Raw genomic sequence first — 14097 nt, forward strand, 5'->3', positions numbered from 1 at the left:
CTCCGCAGGAGACTGGGCACTCTAAAGAAAGATTTAGTACTATCTGGTGTGCACTGGCTCCTCCCTCTATGCCCCTCCTCCAGACCTCAGTTAGAATCTGTGCCCGGACAGAGCTGGGTGCTTTTAGTGAGCTCTCCTGAGCTTGCTAATAAGAAAGTATTTTAGTTAGGTTTTTTTATTTTCAGAGAGCTTCTGCTGGCAACAGACTCTCTGCTACGTGGGACTGAGGGGAGAGAAGCAAACTTACTAACTGCGGCTAGGTTGCGCTTCTTAGGCTACTGGACACCATTAGCTCCAGAGGGTTCGAACACAGGATCTTAACCTTGGTCGTCCGTTCCCGGAGCCGCGCCGCCGTCCCCCTTGCAGAGCCAGAAGACAGAAGCCGGCAGAAGCGGAGAAGACATCGAAATCGGCGGCAGAAGACTCCCGTCTTCACATGAGGTAGCGCACAGCACTGCAGCTGTGCGCCATTGCGCCCACACTAACCCACACACTCCGGTCACTGTAGGGTGCAGGGCGCGGGCGCCCTGGGCAGCAATTGATACCTCCTGGCGAAAGCTGCATATAGACAGTTGGACACTGTTATATGCATGAGCCCCCGCCATTTATTTTACACAAAATCGCGGGACAGAAGCCCGCCGCTGAGGGGGCGGGGCCTTCTTCCTCAGCACTCACCAGCGCCATTTTCCTTCCACAGCTCCGCTGAGAGGAAGCTCCCCAGGCTCTCCCCTGCAGAATCACGGTAGAAGGGTAAAAAAGAGAGGGGGGGCACATAAATTTAGGCGCATTAATCATAATACAGCAGCTACTGGGTAAACACTAAGTTACTGTGTAATCCCTGGGTTATATAGCGCTGGGGTGTGTGCTGGCATACTCTCTCTCTGTCTCTCCAAAAGGCCTTGTGGGGGTCCTGTCCTCATTTAGAGCTTCCCCTGTGTGTGTGGTGTGTCGGTACGCGTGTGTCGACATGTTTGATGAAGAGGGCTATGTAGAGGCAGAGCAAGTGCAGTTGACTGACGTGTCGCCGCCGACACCTGATTGGATGGATATGTGGAAGGTGTTAAATGATAATGTAAACTCCTTACATAAAAGGTTGGATAAAGCTGATACCTCGGGCCAGTCAGGGTCTCAACCCATGCCTGATCCTACAGCGCAGAGGCCCTCATGGTCTCAAAAGCGCCCACTATCCAAAATGGTTGACACAGATGTCGACACGGATTCTGACTCCAGTGTCGACGACGATGATGCAAAATTGCAACCGAAAATCACAAAAGCTATACGCTACATGATTATAGCGATGAAGGATGTTTTACACATATCAGAGGTAAACCCTGTCCCTGACAAGAGGGTTTATATGTATGGGGAGAAAAAGCAAGAGGTGACTTTTCCCCCCTCACATGAGTTAAATGAGTTATGTGAAAGAGCGTGGGATTCCCCAGATAAGAAAGTCCTGATTTCCAAAAGGTTACTTATGGCGTACCCTTTCCCGCCAGAGGACAGGGTGTGCTGGGAATCCTCCCCTAGGGTAGATAAAGCTCTCACACGCTTATCTAAGAAGATGGCCCTGCCGTCGCAGGATACGGCCACCCTAAAGGATCCTGCAGATAGAAAGCAGGAAAGTATCCTGAAATCTGTTTATACACATTCAGGGACTCTACTGAGGCCGGCAATTGCGTCGGCATGGATGTGTAGTGCTGTAGCAGCGTGGACAGATAATCTGTCTGAGGAAATGGATACCTTGGACAGGGATACCATTATGCTGACCCTGGGGCATATAAAAGACACTGTCCTATATATGAGGGATGCCCAGAGGGACATTTGCCTACTGGGCTCTAGAATTAATGCAATGTCAATTTCTGCCAGGAGGGTCCTGTGGACTCGGCAGTGGACAGGTGATGCCGACTCCAAAAAACACATGGAGGTGTTACCTTACAAGGGTGAGGAATTGTTTGGGGACGGTCTCTCGGACCTGGTTTCCACAGCTACTGCTGGGAAGTCAAACTTTTTGCCATATATTCCCTCACAACCTAAGAAAGCCGTATTACCAAATGCAGTCCTTTCGCGCACAAAGAAGCAAGAAGGTCAGAGGTGCTTCCTTTCTTGCTAGAGGCAGGGGTAGAAGAAAAAAGCTGCACCTTACATCTAGTTCCCAGGAACAGAAGTCCTCCCCGGCTTCCACTAAATCCACCGCATGACGCTGGGGCTCCACGGGTGGAGCCAGGAGCGGTGGGGGCGCGTCTCCGACATTTCAGCCACCAGTGGGTTCGCTCACAGGTGGATCCCTGGGCTATACAGATTGTGTCTCAGGGATACAAGCTGAAATTCGAGGTGATGCCCCCTCAACGTTACCTAAAATCGGCCCTGCCAGCTTCCCCCATAGAAAGGGAAGTAGTGGTAGCGGCAATTCACAAGCTATTTCTCCAGCAGGTGGTGGTAAAGGTTCCCCTTCTTCAACAGGGAAAGGGATACTATTCCACAATGTTTGTGGTACCGAAACCGGACGGTTCGGTCAGACCTATATTAAATTTAAAGTCCCTGAACATTTATCTGAAAAGATTCAAGTTCAAAATGGAATCGCTCAGAGCGGTCATTGCAAGCCTGGAAGAGGGGGATTTTATGGTGTCTCTGGACATCAAGGATGCTTACTTGCATGTCCCCATTTATCCACCTCATCAGGAGTACCTCAGATTTGTGGTACAGGACTGTCATTACCAATTCCAGATGTTGCCGTTTGGGCTCTCCACGGCACCGAGAATATTTATCAAGGTGATGGCAGAAATGATGGTGATCCTGAGAAAGCAAGGAGTCACAGTTATCCCATACTTGGACGATCTCCTCATAAAGGCGAGGTCAAGGGAGCAGTTGTAGATCAGCATAGCGCACTCTCAGGAAGTGTTGCAACAGCATGGCTGGATTCTGAATATCCCAAAGTCACAGCTGATTCCTACGACGCGTCTGCCCTTTCTGGGCATGATTCTGGACACAGACCAGAAGAAGGTGTTTCTCCCGACGGAGAAGTCTCAAGAGCTTGTGACTCTAGTCAGAGACTTCTTAAAACCGAAACAGGTGTCGGTGCATCACTGCACGCGAGTCCTGGGATAGATGGTGGCATCGTACGAAGCCATTCCCTTCGGCAGGTTCCATGCGAGGATCTTTCAATGGGATCTGTTGGACAAATGGTCCGGATCGCATCTTCAGATGCATCGGCCGATCACCCTGACCCCCAGGGCCAGGGTGTCTCTTCTGTGGTGGCTACAGAGTGCTCACCTTCTCGAGGGCCGCAGGTTCGGCATACAGGACTGGGTCCTGGTGACCACGGATGCGAGCCTCCGAGGGAGGGGGGCAGTCACTCAGGGAAGAAACTTCCAAGGGTTGTGGTCAAGTCAGGAGGCTTGTCTGCACATAAATATCCTGGAACTATGGGCCATATTCAACGCCCTGAGTCAAGCGGAGCCCCTGCTTCGCAACCAACCGGTGCTGATTCAGTCAGACAACATCACCGCGGTGGCTCATGTAAATCGCCAGGGCGGCACAAGAAGCAGAGTCGCGATGGCGGAAGCCACCAGGACTCTTCGGTGGGTGGAGAATCACGTGCAAGCACTGTCAGCAGTGTTCATTCCGGGGGTGGACAACTGGGAAGCAGACTTCCTCAGCAGGCACGACCTTCACCCGGGAGAGTGGGGACTTCATCACGAAGTCTTCATTCAGATTACAAATCGATGGGAACTGCCACAGGTAGACATGATGGCGTCCCATCTTAACAAAAAGCTACAACGGTATTGCGCCAGGTCAAGAGACCCTCAGGCGATAGCTGTGGACGCCCGGGTAACACCGTGGGTGTTCCAGTCGGTCTATGTGTTTCCTCCTCTTCCTCTCATACCCAAGGTGCTGAGAATCGTAAGAAGAAGAGGAGTGAGAACAATACTCATTGTTCCGGATTGGCCAAGAAGGTCTTGGTACCCGGAACTGCAAGAAATGCTCACAGAGGACCCATGGCCTCTGCCTCTCAGACAGGACCTGTTGCAACAGGGGCCCTGCCTGTTCCAAGACTTACCGCGGCTGCGTTTGACGGCATGGCGGTTGAACGCCGAATCCTAGCGGAAAAAGGCATTCCGGAGGAAGTTATTCCTACGCTAATAAAGGCTAGGAAGGACGTGACAGCAAAGCATTATCACCGCATATGGCGAAAATATGTTGCTTGGTGTGAGGCCAGGAAGGCCCCTACAGAGGAATTCCAACTGGGCAGATTTCTGCACTTTCTACAGTCTGGAGTGACTATGGGCTTGAAGTTGGGATCCATAAAGGTCCAGATTTCGGCCCTATCCATTTTCTTTCAAAAGGAACTGGCGTCTCTTCCTGAAGTTCAGACGTTTGTTAAGGGAGTGCTGCATATACAGCCCCCCTTTGTGCCACCAGTGGCACCTTGGGATCTCAACGTGGTGTTGGGTTTCCTGAAATCCGACTGGTTTGAACCACTTAAGACCGTGGAGCTAAAGTATCTCACGTGGAAGGTGGTCATGCTATTGACCTTAGCTTCGGCTAGGCGGGTGTCAGAATTGGCGGCTTTGTCATGTAAAAGCCCCTATCTGGTTTTTCATATGGACAGGGCAGAATTGCGGACTCGTCCCCAATTTCTGCCAAAGGTGGTGTCATCTTTTCATTTGAACCAACCTATTGTAGTGCCAGCGGCTACTCGTGACTTGGAGGATTCCAGGTTGCTAGATGTAGTCAGGGCTTTGAAGATTTATGTAGCCAGAACGGCTGGAGTCAGGAAAACTGACTCGCTGTTTATCCTGTATGCCCCCAACAAGTTGGGTGCTCCTGCTTCAAAGCAAACCGTTGGCCGCTGGATCTGTAACACGATTCAGCAGGCTCATTCTGCGGCTGGATTGCCGCATCCAAAATCAGTGTACGCCCATTCCACAAGGAAGGTGGGCTCTTCTTGGGCGGCTGCCCGAGGGGTCTCGGCTTTGCAGCTTTGCCGAGCTGCTACTTGGTCGGGTTCAAACACATTTGCTAAATTCTACAAGTTTGATACCCTGGCTGAGGAGGACCTTGAGTTTGCCCATTTGGTGCTGCAAAGTCATCCGCACTCTCCCGCCCGTTTGGGAGCTTTGGTATAATCCCCATGGTCCTTACGGAGTCCCCAGCATCCACTAGGACGTTAGAGAAAATAAGATTTTACTCACCGGTAAATCTATTTCTCGTAGTCCGTAGTGGATGCTGGGCGCCCGTCCCTAGTGCGGACTTTCTGCAATACGTGTATATAGTTATTGCTTAATAATGAGTTCTGTTATGTTGGCATCCATTGTTTGATGCCATGTTGTTGTTCATACTGTTGACTGGATAAGTGTATCACAAGTTATACGGTGTGATTGGTCTGGCTGGTATGAGTCTTACCCGGGATTCCAAAATCCTTTCCTTATAATGTCTGCTCTTCCGGGCACAGTTTCCTTAACTGAGGTCTGGAGGAGGGGCATAGAGGGAGGAGCCAGTGCACACCAGATAGTACTAAATCTTTCTTTAGAGTGCCCAGTCTCCTGTGGAGCCCGTCTATTCCCCATGGTCCTTACGGAGTCCCCAGCATCCACTACGGACTACGAGAAATAGATTTATCTGTGAGTAAAATCTTATTTTCTCGTAGTCCGTAGAGGATGTTGGGTGCCCGCCCAGTGCTTCTGTTCCCTGCGCAGTTATTACTTGTTAAGTAATGGCAGCTGTTGCTGCCACTCTTTGGTTCATGTATATTGACATGTTTTCGTTGAGTTACATGTGGTTGCATGTTATAAGTTCAGTGTGAGTTGGTGTGAATCTCGCCACACAACATTGTAGTATCCTCTCTCGAGGTTGTCCGTCTCCTCGGGCACAGTTCCTAAGCTGAGGTCTGGAGGAGGGGCATAGAGGGAGGAGCCAACCACCACTATTAAAATTTTATAGTGCCCAAAGCTCCACAGGACCTGTCTATACTCCATGGTCTATGATGCTCCCCAACCGGTAGGTATATTAAAATCCTATTTTCAAGTCGGGTTTACCAACTCTGTTGGAGGACAGCACAGTGCTTCAAGACGCTGTCCAAAAGCTGGTGGAGGCACAGGTCATTGTGCCGTTACCACCTCACATGCTGACGAAGGGTTACCATTCGAACCTTTTCGTGGTATCGAAACCGGACGGTTCAGTCAGGCCCATTCTGAACCTAAAATCTTTGAACCCTTTTCTCAGGGCGGTGATATCGGGTCTGGAAGAGTGGGAATTCCTGGTATCACTGGATATCAAGGATGCGTACCTTCACATTCCGATTTGGCTGCCGCATCAGGCTTATCTCCGCTTTGCATTGCTGGACTGTCATTTTCAGTTCTAGGCCCTACCATTCGGCCTCTCCACAGCACCGAGGGTGTTTACCAAGGTGATGGTGGAAATTATGATGTTACTCCGCAAGCAGGGTGTGAACATCATTCCTTATCTGGACGATCTCCTGATAAAGGCATCGTCCAAGGAGAAGCTGCTGCAGTCCATTGTTCTCACAACGCGACTGCTCCAGAGTCACGGGTGGATTCTGAATTTTCCAAAGTCACATTTGGAACCAACCCAGAGATTGTCATTTCTGGGAATGATTCTGGATACGGAAGCGCAGCGGGTGTTTCTTCCGCGGGACAAGGCGTTGGTGATCCAATCCATGCTCCGGGATGTCTTGAAGCCATCCCGGGTGTCGGTTCATCAATGCATTCCCCTATTGGGAAAGATGGTGGCCTACTACGAGGCTCTCCAGTACGGGAGGTTCCATGCTTGGCCCTTCCAGCTGGATCTCCTGGACAAGTGGTCAGGATCTCACCTCCACATGCATCAGAGAATTCGTCTTTCGCCAAGGGCAAGGTTTTCTCTCCTCTGGTGGCTCCAATTGCCTCACCTCCTAGAAGGCCGCAGGTTCGGGATTCAGGACTGGGTCCGGCTAACAACGGATGCGAGCCTCCGGGGCTGGGGAGCAGTCACTCAAGGAGTAACCTTCCAAGGACGGTGGTCAAGTCTGGAAGCCGGCCTGCCCATCAACATTCTGGAACTAAGAGCCATCTACAACGGTCTTCTTCAGGCGGCCCCTCTTCTGAGAAATCGGGCCATCCAAGTGCAGTCAGACAACGTAAGAACAGTGGCTTACATAAACTGACAGGGCGGAACGAAGAGCAGAGCGGCAATGTCAGAGGTGACAAGAATACTCCTCTGGACAGAAAAACACGCGTTGGCGCTGTCAGCCATCTTCATTCCGGGAGTAGATAAATGGGAAGCAGACTTCCTCAGCAGACACGATCTCCATCCAGGAGAGTGGGGTCTCCATCCGGAGGTTTTCAAGGAAATAACAGATCTTTGGGGATTGCCCCAAATTGATATGATGGCCTCTCATCTCAACAAGAAGCTTCGGTGTTATTGTTCCAGGTTGAGGGACCCACAGGCAGTGGCAGTGGACACCCTGGTGTCTCCGTGGGTGTTCCAGTCAGTGTACGTGTTTCCACCACTCCCACTCATCCGAAGAATCCTAAAGCTCATAAGGAGAACAAGGGTTCAAGCAATCCTCATTGCCCCAGATTGGCCAAGAAGGGCTTGGTACGCGGACCTTCTGAATCTACTGCAAGAAAAACCAAGGCCTCTTCCTCTTCGGGAGGACATGCTGCAGCAGGGGCCATTCGCCTATCAATACTTATCGCGGCTACGTTTGACGACATGGAAGTTGAGCCCCTGATTCTTGCTCGGAAAGGTATTCCGAAGAAAGTTATTCCTACCCTCATACAGGCTAGGAAAGGGGTAACGTCAAAACATTATTTGGAAGAAATATGTTTCTTGGTGTGAGTCAAAGAAGTTTCCTGCGGTGGAATTTCAACTGGGACATTTCCTCCTCTTCCTGCAGGCAGGAGTGTATATGGGTCTGAGGTTGGGACCTGTGAAGGTCCAGATTTCAGCCTTAGCCATTTTCTTTCAGAAGCAATTGGCTGCCCTCCCTGAGGTTCAGACCTTTTTGAAGGGAGTTCTGCATATCCAACCTCCCTTTGTACCGCCTACGGCGCCATGGGACCTTAACGTAGTGTTGCAGTTCCTCCAGTCAGATTGGTTTGAGCCTCTACAGGAAGTGGAGCTCAAATTTCTTACATGAAAGGCGGTCACTTTTTTTGGCCTTAGCTTCTGCTAGATGTGTCTCCGAGCTGGGGACTTTATCATGCAAAAGCCCTTACTTGATCTTCCATGAAGATAGAGCTGAGCTCCAGACTTGTCAGCAGTTTCTTCCAAAGGTTGTGTCGGCTTTTTATATCAACCAACTTATTGTGGTGCCAGTGGCTACTGACTCCTCAATTACTTCAAAGTCCTTGGATGTCGTGAGGGCTCTGAAGATTTATGTGAAGAGAACTTCTCGTCACAGGAAGTCAGACTTTCTGTTTGTCCTATATGATCCCAAGAAAATTGGGTGTCCCGCTACTAAGCAGACTATTTCTCGCTGGATTAGGTTCACTATCCAGCAAGCTTATTCTACGGCAGGACTGCCGTGTCCAAAATCTGTTAAGGCTCACTCTACTTGTAAAGTGGGGTCTTCCTGGGCGGCTGCCCGTGGTATCTCGGCAGGGCAACTTTGGCGAGCTGCAACTTGGTCTGAGTCGAACACGTTTGCAAAGTTCTACAAGTTCGATACTTTGGCCTCTGATGATCTGAAGTTCAGTCAATCAGTTCTGCAGGAGCCTCCGTGCTCTCCCTCCCATTCTGGGAGCTTTGGTACATCCCCATGGTACTAACGTGGACCCCAGCATCCTCTAGGACGTAAGATAAAATAGGATTTTGGTACCTACCGGTAAATCCTTTTCTCGTAGTCCGTAGAGGATGCTGGGAGCCCGCACAGCGCTTCGTTTTCCTGCTGTTGTTATTTGGTTCAGTACATCTTTATTTTAGTTGAGTACTGCATTGTTACTTGGTAAGTAATGTTTCAGCTGTTGCTGAGTAGTTCAAGCTAGTTGTCTTGACGTGCCTTGTATGTGTGAGCTGGTATGAATCTCACCACTATCTGTGTTAAGTCCTTCTCTCGAAGTATGTCATCTCCTCGGGCACAGTTTCTAGACTGAGTCTGGTAGGAGGGGCATAGAGGGAGGAGCCAGCCCACACTCTCAAACTCTTAAAGTGCCAATGGCTCCTGGTGGACCCGTCTATACCCCCATGGTACTAATGTGGACCCCAGCATCCTCTACAGACTACGAGAAAAGGAATTACCGGCAGGTATCAAAATCCTATTATATGGTGCCTCAAGGGTTCCTCTGCCCTAACAAATGACATAAACAAATGAGCAAAACAAGAACACAATGATTTATAGTACAAGACACTGTAGGACAAGTACATGGTATATAAACATTGCTGCATCATGGAACTTGACACTATAATAAGCATCAGGGTGGTAGAAACCAACTTATAGGTGCTATTGTAGGAAGTATAGAGTAGAAGATAGTCTAAGTAAGAGAAGGAAAAGCATATGAGGGGAGAAGGCCCTGCTCATAAAAGCTTACATTCTAAAGGGTAGGGGCAGACAAATAGAGGTGACAGATGGGGTAGACAGTGAGCATAGGACAGAGGGTTAGGATGCGCGTTTGCTGGGTTTGAAGAAAAACTGGGTCCTGTTTGAAGTTTTGTAGAGAGGTGAATTTCAGAGGTAGGGAGCACTACGGCCAAAACCTTTGAGGCAGGAATGGGAGAAGTAATCAGTTGGCAGGACAGGCGGCACGTATTTGTGGAGTGAAGAGGGTGGGGTGGGAGTATAAAGGGAGGTAAGATCAGATATGTATATGGGAGAGGAATGGGTGAGGGCTTGCGAGAAGCTTGAATTGGATTCTGAATGGGAAGGGGAGCCAGTGTAGAGCTTGTAAGAGCGGGGAGGTGTAAGTAATACATTTGGAGATGAATATGAGCCGGGCAGCAGCATTGAGGATAGATTGGAGTGGAGAGAGGCATTTGTCAGGGAAGTCAGATAGAAAAAAATTACAATAGTCCAATCTGGAGATGACCAGTGAGTAGATGAGAGTTTTAGTAGCATCCAGCTAAATACAAAGCCTTTGTGCTAGATACAGATGACATGCGCTTTTTGTCCGACTAGAATGCCTCCTTGACCAATATGCTCCAAGTGGTGAACGCATGCGATATCTTTTTGGGCCTTCATATTAACTGTGATAAATCCCATATCCTTCGAGAATAGACCGTCCTGTTGCTTCAATGTGTGTCCCACTTTAAATACTTGTGCATATGAATCACTAATAACTAGTTGGACTTATATGCAAGTTTGTCACTAATGGGCAGAGAAATCCTTAAGATGGTTGTTCATCCTCCAGCAATCCCTGGAGTCCTTCTGCTACAGGTTTTCCACAAGATTGATAGTTTTGTTCATTTTTGATATGGGTGGACCTAAGTACTAGGGTTAGATTAGCCTTGATCTGCAGACTCAGAGGTTGCTTGCATTACCCTATTTTTGCCTTTACTAATATGCACCCCAACTAGCAGATCTGAGGACATGGTTGAGGGTTGGTGAGGGTTAGGATCTTCATGCTCTCCTGGTCACTCTGGCTCTGGTTATTCTCCTTTACAGTCATTGTTGTCGAGAGGGAAACTGGGTTTAGACTCCCTATCCTTCACCAGGTGGTAAGAATATGATCAGATTTGCAAGCCTTCGAATGCTAGATTTTTATGGGGCCAGTGAGGAGAAATCTCAGTAGGGCAGTTTTATGCTGGTAGTATTCACACGTCCTTTGATCAGTTCCGATCTGAGTTTGGGATCCCTAACAAATGTTTTTCGGTAACAGAAGATCAGACATGCCCTGCAAACGCAATTCCCTAATTTTCAGGACTCCACTATCAAATAACTATAGGGCCAATAAAGGAAGAGGAATGGGGGAAGATTTTGGGTAGTCCTCAGAAGACTGCAGCCTCTGTCAGATTCCTGCAGGTCCATTTAAGTTCTATGTAATTTAATAATTTCACCCCTGAGCTTTTATGCAAAGGTGTCCTACATGTCTTGCTCCTGGAGAACAATCTGCTACCTTTAGTGGTCATGGCATTTTGGTCTGTGGTCACTAGAGTGAGCACTCCCACTGGTGTACCTCACCTAGGATCTTCTGGACAAGTACAATAGACAGTAAGTCCACACTGCTTTGTTTTGGCCAAGGTTCCCATTTCATGGGCATTGATGGCACCTCCTCGTTTTCTCTAACATCCTAGTGGATACTGGGGATCTGTACTTTAGTACCATGGGATATAGATCTTGTCCACTGGAGCCTGGCACTTTAAAACCTGTAGTGTGTATGTGTGTGCTGGCTCCTCCCCTCTATGCCCCTCCTACCAGACTCAGTTTAGAAAAATGTACCCAAGGAGCCAGGTGCACTTCTCTGGAGTTCCAGAGAGAGTTTCCTTTATTTTTTATTTTAGTTTATTATTTTCAGGTAGTACAGGTTGGCAACCAGGCTACCTGCTTCGTGGGACTTAGAGGGAGGACCGAACCAACCTCCTGAGGGTTAATGGTTCGTAATCCCTGCTGACAGGACACGGAGCTCCTGACGCACTGATCACACATCGTTAGTATGCGTGCCCACGCTGGCAGCAAGCCGCCACCCTCTAACAGATGCCGAAGCTCAAGGTGCAGTGTGTGTTACACCGGGGTCCCCGGTGCAGTTTGGCGGCATGTCACGTGGCGGTCACGGGCCACGAGCTGCGGTGCCTGCCGCGGACAGAACTGGCTCTTCTCCGCAGTGCTCCCTGTCAGACAAGGCTCTTTGTACAGTCATGTTTTTACTTTGTATAACAGCCAGTATAATTAACTCAAATCACAGGGACCGTGCGCCATTGCAAGGGGTGGGGCTTCCCAGAGTGGGACCAGAGGCGGGAAGGCGCCATTTCCTGCTGCTGCAGATCAAGGCTGCATGTACGCTTCTCCTCCGGGGACCCACACGGTTACAGACTTCTGACCTGGTACCAGAGGGTCATAGCAGGGGGAAGCTCTGTAGCGACAGCACCGCTGCACTTATATCAGATATACGCTTACATTCCAACATTGGGCTGCTGTGTTTGTGTGCTGGTCTCCGTTCCTCAGTGTCACTCCAGGGGCTCTCTAGGGACTGTGTGGAGGTGTTTGCAGTGAGCTGCGCTGTATTACAGTTGTGTCAATATGTCTGTGGATACGGTTATGTGTACTGCTTGTAACTCTACCCCTTCATCAGCGGGTCCCTCATGTGTGAATAAATAAGAATTTACTTACCGATAATTCTATTTCTCATAGTCCGTAGTGGATGCTGGGACTTCCGTAAGGACCATGGGGAATAGCGGCTCCGCAGGAGACTGGGCACAAAAGTAAAAGCTTTAGACTAGCTGGTGTGCACTGGCTCCTCCCCCTATGACCCTCCTCCAAGCCTCAGTTAGGATACTGTGCCCGGACGAGCGTACATAATAAGGAAGGATTTTGAATCCCGGGTAAGACTCATACCAGCCACACCAATCACACTGTACAACCTGTGATCTGAACCCAGTTAACAGTATGATAAACGTAGGAGCCTCTGAAAAGATGGCTCACAACAATAAACAACCCGATTTTTTTGTAACAATAACTATATACAAGTATTGCAGACAATCCGCACTTGGGATGGGCGCCCAGCATCCACTACGGACTATGAGAAATAGAATTATCGGTAAGTAAATTCTTATTTTCTCTGACGTCCTAGTGGATGCTGGGACTTCCGTAAGGACCATGGGGATTATACCAAAGCTCCCAAACGGGCGGGAGAGTGCGGATGACTCTGCAGCACCGAATGAGAGAACTCCAGGTCCTCCTCAGCCAGGGTATCGAATTTGTAAAATTTTGCAAACGTGTTTGCCCCTGACCAAGTAGCTGCTCGGCAAAGTTGTAAAGCCGAGACCCCTCGGGCAGCCGCCCAAGATGAGCCCACTTTCCTTGTGGAATGGGCTTTAACAGATTTTGGCTGTGGCAGTCCTGCCACAGAATGTGCAAGCTGAATTGTACTACAAATCCAACGAGCAATCGTCTGCTTAGAAGCAGGAGCACCCAGCTTGTTGGGTGCATACAGGATAAACAGCGAGTCAGATTTTCTGACTCCAGCCGTCCTGGAAACATATATTTTCAGGGCCCTGACTACGTCCAACAACTTGGAGTCCTCCAAGTCCCTAGTAGCCGCAGGCACCACAATAGGTTGGTTCATGTGAAACGCTGAAACCACCTTAGGGAGAAATTGAGGACGAGTCCTCAATTCTGCCCTGTCTGAATGAAAAATTAGGTAAGGGCTTTTATATGACAAAGCCGCCAATTCTGAGACACGCCTGGCTGACGCCAGAGCTAACAGCATGACCACCTTCCATGTGAGATATTTTAATTCCACAGTGGTGAGTGGTTCAAACCAATGTGATTTTAGGAACCCCAAAACTACATTGAGATCCCAAGGTGCCACTGGTGGCACAAAAGGAGGCTGTATATGCAGTACCCCCTTGACAAACGTCTGAACTTCAGGCAATGAAGCCAGTTCTTTTTGGAAGAAGATCGACAGGGCCGAAATTTGAACCTTAATGGATCCTAATTTTAGGCCCATAGACAGTCCTGCTTGCAGGAAATGCAGGAAACGACCCAGTTGAAATTCCTCTGTGGGGGCCTTCTTAGCCTCACACCAGGCAACATATTTTCGCCAAATGCGGTGATAATGTTTCGCGGTTACATCCTTCCTGGCTTTGATCAGGGTAGGGATGACTTCATCTGGAATGCCTTTTTCCATCAGGATCCGGCGTTCAACCGCCATGCCGTCAAACGCAGCCGCGGTAAGTCTTGGAACAGACAAGGTCCCTGCTGGAGCAGGTCCTTTCTTAGAGGTAGAGGCCACGGGTCCTCCGTGAGCATCTCTTGCAGTTCCGGGTACCAAGTTCTTCTTGGCCAATCCGGAGCCACGAGTATAGTCTTTACTCCTCTCCTTCTTATGATTCTCAGTACTTTTGGAATGAGAGGCAGAGGAGGGAACACATACACCGACTGGTACACCCACGGTGTCACCAGAGCGTCCACCGCTATCGCCTGAGGGTCCCTTGACCTGGCGCAAT

The sequence above is a fragment of the Pseudophryne corroboree genome, chromosome 3, assembly GCF_028390025.1.
Source record: "Pseudophryne corroboree isolate aPseCor3 chromosome 3, aPseCor3.hap2, whole genome shotgun sequence".
NCBI lineage: Eukaryota > Metazoa > Chordata > Amphibia > Anura > Myobatrachidae > Pseudophryne > Pseudophryne corroboree.